A 7,221-nucleotide genomic window follows, 5' to 3' on the forward strand; every position below is an offset into this window, starting at 1 on the left:
GAGCTCAGTGCCCAGTTTCTGGCTCCAGGGGGTATCCTGACCCAGCCAGAAGGTGAAAATCCATGGGAAAATGGCAAGAGATAAGAGTATTTTTATGTGCAGTGTTTGACCTTTGGCTCAGAATGTGCTGGGATGAAATGCAGGAGAGGCCTGAACCCAAACCAGGAGCTTTTGGGGGTCAGGTTTATACAGCAAAGACTATTGATAGAATCTCAGACTGGTTTGGGTTGAAGGGACCTTAAAGCCCATCTCATTTCACCCCTGCCACGGGCAGGGACACCTTCTACTATCCCAGGTTGCTCCAAGCCCTGCCCAACCTGGCCTTGGACACTTCCAGGGATGGGTCAACCACAACTTGTTCCAATTCTAGACTTCAATAAATAATCAAACTTTTATCAGCCCCTTCACAACTGCAGTACCATGTTTATTTACACTTCAAAGCCCTTTTTCTTTATTGTTTTCCTCTTTGCAGCTCTGTGGCCTCTCTGTGTCCCTGGAGAGGGACAGGAAGCAGAGGTGATGGATTTTTGCCTTTCCAGGAGAGGGACAAGGATGGTGTCAGTGATGGCACAGTGAGAACCAGCTCCTGAGGGCTGGGTTCTCCCAGCTCACTATGGGGTTACACCAGTGCTGATACTGGTGGGAGAGGCTGCAGATGCTGCCAGGAGAATCATGGAATGTTCTGGATTGGAAGGGGTGATCAAGTCCAGCTCCTGGCCCTGCACAGACACCCCAGCAATCCCACCCTGTCCCTCAGAGCGTTGTCCAAACACTCTTTTGAGGTCTGGTGAGTTTGGGGACGTGCCCACTGCCCTGGGGAGCCTGTTCAGTGCCCAACCACCCTGTGGGGGAAATCCTGAATAGGGCTGGAGGAGTCTGATTTGAGCACCAAACACAGTTAGTGTTGATTTGATCCCAAATGTGCAGCTCCTGTTTGCTCAGGAGCACTTGGAGAGCTGATCCAGAGGTGGGAAGAGGATCTTTCTTGGTCACAGACCTGTACCAGGCTCCATCCCAAGATGTCCTGTGCTTCCACACTGTGTGGGCACAGTGGATGAGCCACAGGTCACAGAGTGGAATGCTCCAGAGTGGAAAGTCTGTGGAGTGTCATTGCACTGTGATAGAAAATCCTCATAGTTTACTTTCTGTTCTGATCTTGGTATCATGGGATTGACCAAGTCATCCCTCAGATCCCAGCTGGCTGTGCCTCTCACCTTTCCAGACCCCAGACATTGGCCTTCTCTGTTCCCAATTCCACAGCCCTTCTCCTGCCTTCAGTCTCTTCCCTCTGGCAGGGATGGTGATTTGTCTGGTAAAGGCTCAAGTTATTTAAATGTTGTGGGGAAAAATTACACTAAGAGGTGCACAAATAACTCCACATCCACCAGGATGGGCATTCCCAGTGGAGTCCTGCCCTGCTGACACTACAGGATATGGGGGTCACTGTCCTCAATTTGTTCCTATTTTTCTTTGGTTTGGTGTATTAACAGCTTTCCTTTAAATCTTGCTTGTCCCTTTCATCTTCCTCCCTTCTCAAGGAGGACATCAAAGGTGCTCAGATGTTTGCCAGAGCTGGAATAATAACACTTGGAGCTTTCCTGGAGGCAGGATGTGGGATCCTGGACATGAATAGCTCCCTTGTTGTCTGAGTGCCTGCTGTGAGCTCGTCTAGGAGCCACCATGTGCTTCCCTGCCTGGCTGCAGCTCCAGGGATTTACACAGCATAGAAATAGCTCATTTTACCCAGTGACAGTCCTCTGGCTGGCCCAGCCCACGTGTGTGACATCAGTGTGGAGCTGCATTCTTAAATGAGGAGCAGGGAGCTGCCACTCCCCAGTGATCCCACCTCCACTTAGTGCCAGAGCAACAGCATTGACACTTTGGGTTGTTCAGGATCAGCTTTTTCTGCTTTCCTAGACCTGATGCTTTCTGGCAGTCTCTGGGTGCTCTTCCCTCTCCCCAGAGGTTCCTCTCCTCACAGAGGTACTCTGAGCTTCTCATTCCCTTTTTTCTCACCTTGCCTTCCCAATGGCTCCTCAGTTGTTTCCTTCATTTACAGGATGTAGCTGTAGCTCTGGTGTAGTGTAGTGTCTGTGCTCTGGCACAGGCACTGATGTGACAGTGACACAAGGCCCTGTAGTGACAGATCACCCTGTGAGCACAGCCCTGCCTCCTGTAATCCCGGAGAAAATAAGTGATTTGAGGGAGAAGTGGAGATGCTGGAGCATGTCCAGGGAAGGGAACAGAGCTGGGGAAGGGGCTGGAGCAGCAGGAGGGGCTGAGGGAGCTGGGGGGGCTCAGCCTGGAGAAAAGGAGGCTCAGGGGGGACCTTCTGGCTCTGCAACCCCCTGACAGGAGGGGGGAGCCGGGGGGGGTCGGGCTCTGCTCTCAGGGAACAAGGGACAGGAGGAGAGGGAACGGCCTCAGGCTGTGCCAGGGGAGGCTCAGGTGGGACATCAGCAGGAATTTCTTCCTGGAAAAGGTGGTCAGGCATTGGAAGGGGCTGCCCAGGGAGGTGTGGAGTCCCCATCCTTGGAGGGATTCAAAAATCAGGTGGATGTGGCACCTCGGGATACGATTTAGTGGTGACCGTGCTGGGGCTTGGTGATCCTGGAGGTCTTTTCCAGCCCTACCAACTCCATGATTCCGTGCTGCAGTGGTGGGAGCACCTCTGGGCAGTGTGTGACAGCTGGGCAGGCACGGGCTATGTGTCCCCTTCCCTTTTCCTCTGGGGTCAGGGGGTGAGGGAGCTCCTATGGGAACACAGCAGTGTGTCCCTGCTGGGCCTGTGTGGGAGGCAGGAGTGCTGGGAAGAGCTGAGCCCTTTGATCCTGCCTTCTCCTCTGCCTCCCAAGGAAACATCCACAGTGTTCACCCAGGGGTAACCCCTTCCATTTAAATCCTACAGAAACATCCCATCTCCTCAGTCACACTGGGGGTTGTTCTGTGATGATCGTTGGAATTGGGGCTTTCTGGAGGCTTTGCTGCTTTTTCCCACCTTGTAGAAGAATTGCAGGTGCTCTGCCTGCAGCTGTTGTCTCTTCCTGTAAAAAGCACACCTTGGTGTTTGTTCTGTGACCTGTGGCTCATCCAGCCTCACTCCATCCTCACTTGGGCTCGTTTTACTGGTTCCTACATGACAGTAGCTGAGGGCACAGCCCTTCACACACTGTGCTTAATCCCTGCTTTTCTGAGCCTGGCTCTACTTATTCACTGCCTACAGGTTGGATTCTCCTCTTCAGATTAATTCTGACTGCTCCTCAAACAAGGGATGCAAAACCACCTTCAGATTTACGTGGTGGATCTTGTTAGGAATTAAACTGGGTGGTGGAATAAAAATCCAAAATGAAAAAAGAAGCCTGTGAGGGTTATTGGCACCTTCCTGGAGATGCAGGCTGGCATCTGTGTGGAAATCCACTCTCAATTTTTCCCCAAGGACAGAGAGAAAACGTTGAAACGAGGCCATAACTCCCCAAAAGGGTCTGCTGAAAAATACTTCAAGTTCTGGGAGTGTTTCTGGACACTCCCCTCTTATCTCAAAACCAAATACCTTGAGAAGGAACGAGCTGTTGTAACATTCTTGAAGCACAGCAAATGAACCCAAACAAAATCACCCCAAAATAGCCCAAAATCTTCCAGATTTCCCCAAATCCACACATTTTCCCCAGAATTCCATCAAAACGCTACCAAAATCCACGTAAAATACCCCGAAATACCACTGAAATTCACCCAAGAGGCCTCTAAAATCCACCCAAATCCCATCAAAATGCACTCAAATACCACTGAAATCCATCAAAATTCCCCCAAATTCATGGAATTCACTTCAGAATTCCCAAAATGTCCAAAATTCCCCACTGAAACACCAAAATTCAATCAGAATAGCCCCATATCCCATCAAAATGGCCCAAAAGTGTAACAAAATGCCCCCAAAACATGTAAAATGCATCTGAAGCACCCCCAAATCTCCTAAAATATCCCAGAATTTTCCCAAATCCCCCCAATATTCCCAAACCCACAAAACCACCTCCAAAAGTCCCCAAGTTCCATCAAATCCACCTGAAATACATGCAAAATACACTCAACCCCCCAAATCATCCCCAAATCCTCCAAACCCCCCAAATCCCATCAAAATACCCTCCAAATATCCCAAAATGCCCTCAAAATCCATCCAAATCCTTGGAAATCCTATCAAAATAGCTCCAAAGCCCATGAAAAGCCACCCCAAATGCCTCCAAATCCGCCCAAAGTCCCATTAAATTCCTACAAAAATTCACCACAATGCCTCCAAACCCACCCTGATCCCCAAATATCCCAAAATTCCCCATGGAAACGTTCACTGGTGAGCAGTGGGATGCTGGATTTTAGGGAAATCTGAGGTCCTGCAGCAGGATGCTCCAGAAAATCCTGGAATTGCTTGAGTTGGAAGGGATGTTCAAGCTCAGCCAAAACCTGTGGGAAACAAATCACAGAATCACAAAATCCTGGAATGGTTTGGGTTGGAAGGGACCTTAAAGCTCATCCAGTGCCACCCCCTGCCATGGGCAGGGACACCTTCCACTAGCCCAGGTCTCTCCAAACATCCATCCTGGCCTTGGACACTTCCAGGGCTGGGGCAGGCTCAGCTTCCCTTCAGGAATTCCCTTCAGGAATGCTCAGCTCTTGTGTTTCTCACTTGCTCCCTGCACTGCTGCACTGGAAGAGTCATGGAATAACAGAATATCTGAAGTTGGAAGGGACACACCAGGACCATCAAGTCCAACTCCTGGCCCTGCAGGGGACACCCTGAAAATCCCAGAAAAAAAGGCTCTTTTTTTGTGTGTGCCAGAAAAAAGGCTCCTTCTGTCTCAGAGCAGCACTCTGGCTCTCAGGAGCCCCAAAAAGAGGCACTGAGGGGTTGTTGTGTTTTTGCAGGCAGCACAGTGCCCACGTGTGCTTCTGTGTCCCCTGTCACCCTGTGTGACATCCTGTCCTGCCTGCAGCCCTCACATCCTCACAAAGTTTCCCAAGCCCTGGAATGAAACTCTCTTGGTTCTTAAGGCCTTGTCAAACTTTCTCACCATGTGCAGGGCCTGGGGAAGCTTGAGAAAATTCTCCTTGCTGCATCCCTTTCCCTGGAAGGTTTAACTCTTTCCCATCCTATTCCAAAGACTGTGAGGATTTGCTTTTTTGTGTGTGTGTGTGTGGGTTGGGGATTTGTAGGATTTGTAGTGAGTCTTGTTATCCCACAGGAAAATGTGGACACTTGATTTTGATTGTGGAGCTACAAAACCTGGTAATGCCAGGGGTCTACTGGGTGTGGAGTGACTCCATCCTCTGCTCCCTTCCCTGGAATCCCAGAGGACTCTACACAGCTCCAAACCAAGTGTTGTCTTGGCTCTTCCACCTCCCTAAAAGAATTGTTCTCTTTCACATTAAATAAGCTGCCAGCTCCCTTCTTTATTCCCTAATTGACAGGCTGTGCCTGGTGCTGGGACACTCAATCCATGAGAAATCGTGTCCCTGGTTTTAAAGGAAATACAGACTCAGCTTGTCTCTCCATAACCTGGGGTAGGAATATTTGTGGGGAAGCTGCACTTGTATGGAAGAGGGAGGAATCAACCTTCTCTTCTGTCCACATGAGGACACTTTCCCCAAGCAATTGGCTCCTCAGGGGAAGTTTGTGGTTGAGGGGTTGAAGTGTGGAAGAGAGCAGTTTGGGAGGGTTGTGCCCAGTTCTGTGGGTGCAGAGTCGTTGCACATGTGGGCACCTGGGCAGGTGCTGCTCACCTGGAGCAGGGATGGCTAAAAACTGGGATGGTCAGAGCAGCTGTCCTGGCTGGGCCACATTCCTCACTGGGGCTGTCCAGGGCTATCCCAGGCACTCTCACAGGCTTGGGTCACCTCACTGCCCATCCCTGCTCCATGAAACCCTCCTTTGTTCTTCCCTCCTGTCCTCTTTGTGTCCTTGAATGGAGCAAAAATTCCTGGTCAGCCCCTCTGCTCTGGAGCCAGACTGGGAGAGCTGAGGGGGTTCCCCTGGAGAAGAGAAGGCTCCAGGGAGAGCTGAGAGCCCCTGGCAGGGCCTAAAGGGGCTCCAGGAGAGCTGGAGAGGGACTGGGGACAAGGGATGGAGGGACAGGACACAGGGAATGGCTTCAAATTGGAAAAGGGGAGATTTGGGGGGATATTGGGAAGGAATTGTTTCCTGTGATGGTGGTGAGGGGCTGGGATGGAATTCCCAGAGAAGCTGTGGCTGCCCCTGGATCCCTGGAAGTGTCCAAGGCCAGGTTGGACAGGGCTTGGAGCAACCTGGGCTATGGAAGGTGTCCCTGCCCATGGCAGGGAGTGGGACTGGATGATCATTAGGATCCCTTCCAAATCAAACCATTCCATGATTCCCTGACAGACATTTGCCAGGGAAGTCTCTCTTTGCTGCTGATGGATGGATGAATTGGTAGCTCCCTGCTGTAGGCCGGTGTTGCTTTTGGTTGGGAAGTTGGAGCTTTATATTAAATAAATGCAAGATATTACAATTATTTTTAGAGGCTCACTTACCTGCTTCCCTTTAGTTCCCAAAGAAAGGGAATCCCTCAGTTTTTTGCAGGATGGGGGTTGGATGGCCCCAGCATTCCCTCTCTCTGTGCTGGAAGGGGATGCAGCAGCTGGGCTGTGTGTGCTGCCAGCACAGGCTGATCACATCCTCTCCCCAGCACTGTTTTCTGATTAAATACATACAAATTGCTGCTCTGCATCATCAAACTGTTCAGTGCTTTGGGGTGCTCTGCTGATGCCATTCCAGTGCACCCAGGCCTGATCTCAGGGTAATCTCTGCTTGGTGGTTCCTCACGTGCCTCAAATTTGAGGGTTTAGCTGCATTTTAGAGTTCCTTGTGACCTTTATTCCAGCACCAGCTGTTCTTGTTCTGCATCCAAATGATGGAGAGCTTTTGCTTCAGGGCTTTGCAGAAACACAGCCTGGGGGGCTCCATGTGTCATGGGGAGGGGGGAATGTGGGAGAGCAGGAGGGAGTGTGAGGGAATCCAGGAGAGCACGAGGGGGTGAAAGGGACACTGGGGAGGAGGAGGGGGTGCAGTGGGAAGTTGGGGAGAAGAAAGGGTGCAGTGGGAATCCAGGAGAGCAGGAGAAGTTGGGGAGCACAGGATGGTGCAATGGGAAATTGGAGAGCAGAAGAGAAGCAGGGGAAGTTGTGGGGCAGGAAGGGGTGCAGTGGGAAGTTGTGGGG

General features: G+C 51.0%; 1 protein-coding gene across 1 annotated transcript in view; it reads left to right on the forward strand.

The window, feature by feature from the left end:
• Positions 1–7,221, forward strand: part of ZCCHC17 (zinc finger CCHC-type containing 17) — a 14,332-nt gene that overhangs the window by 4,452 nt on the left and 2,659 nt on the right. The window lies entirely within an intron of this gene.

This window comes from Manacus vitellinus, unplaced genomic scaffold (genome assembly GCF_001715985.3).
Source record: "Manacus vitellinus isolate BGI_N305 unplaced genomic scaffold, ASM171598v3 scaffold_75_pilon, whole genome shotgun sequence".
In the NCBI taxonomy this organism is placed as follows: domain Eukaryota; kingdom Metazoa; phylum Chordata; class Aves; order Passeriformes; family Pipridae; genus Manacus; species Manacus vitellinus.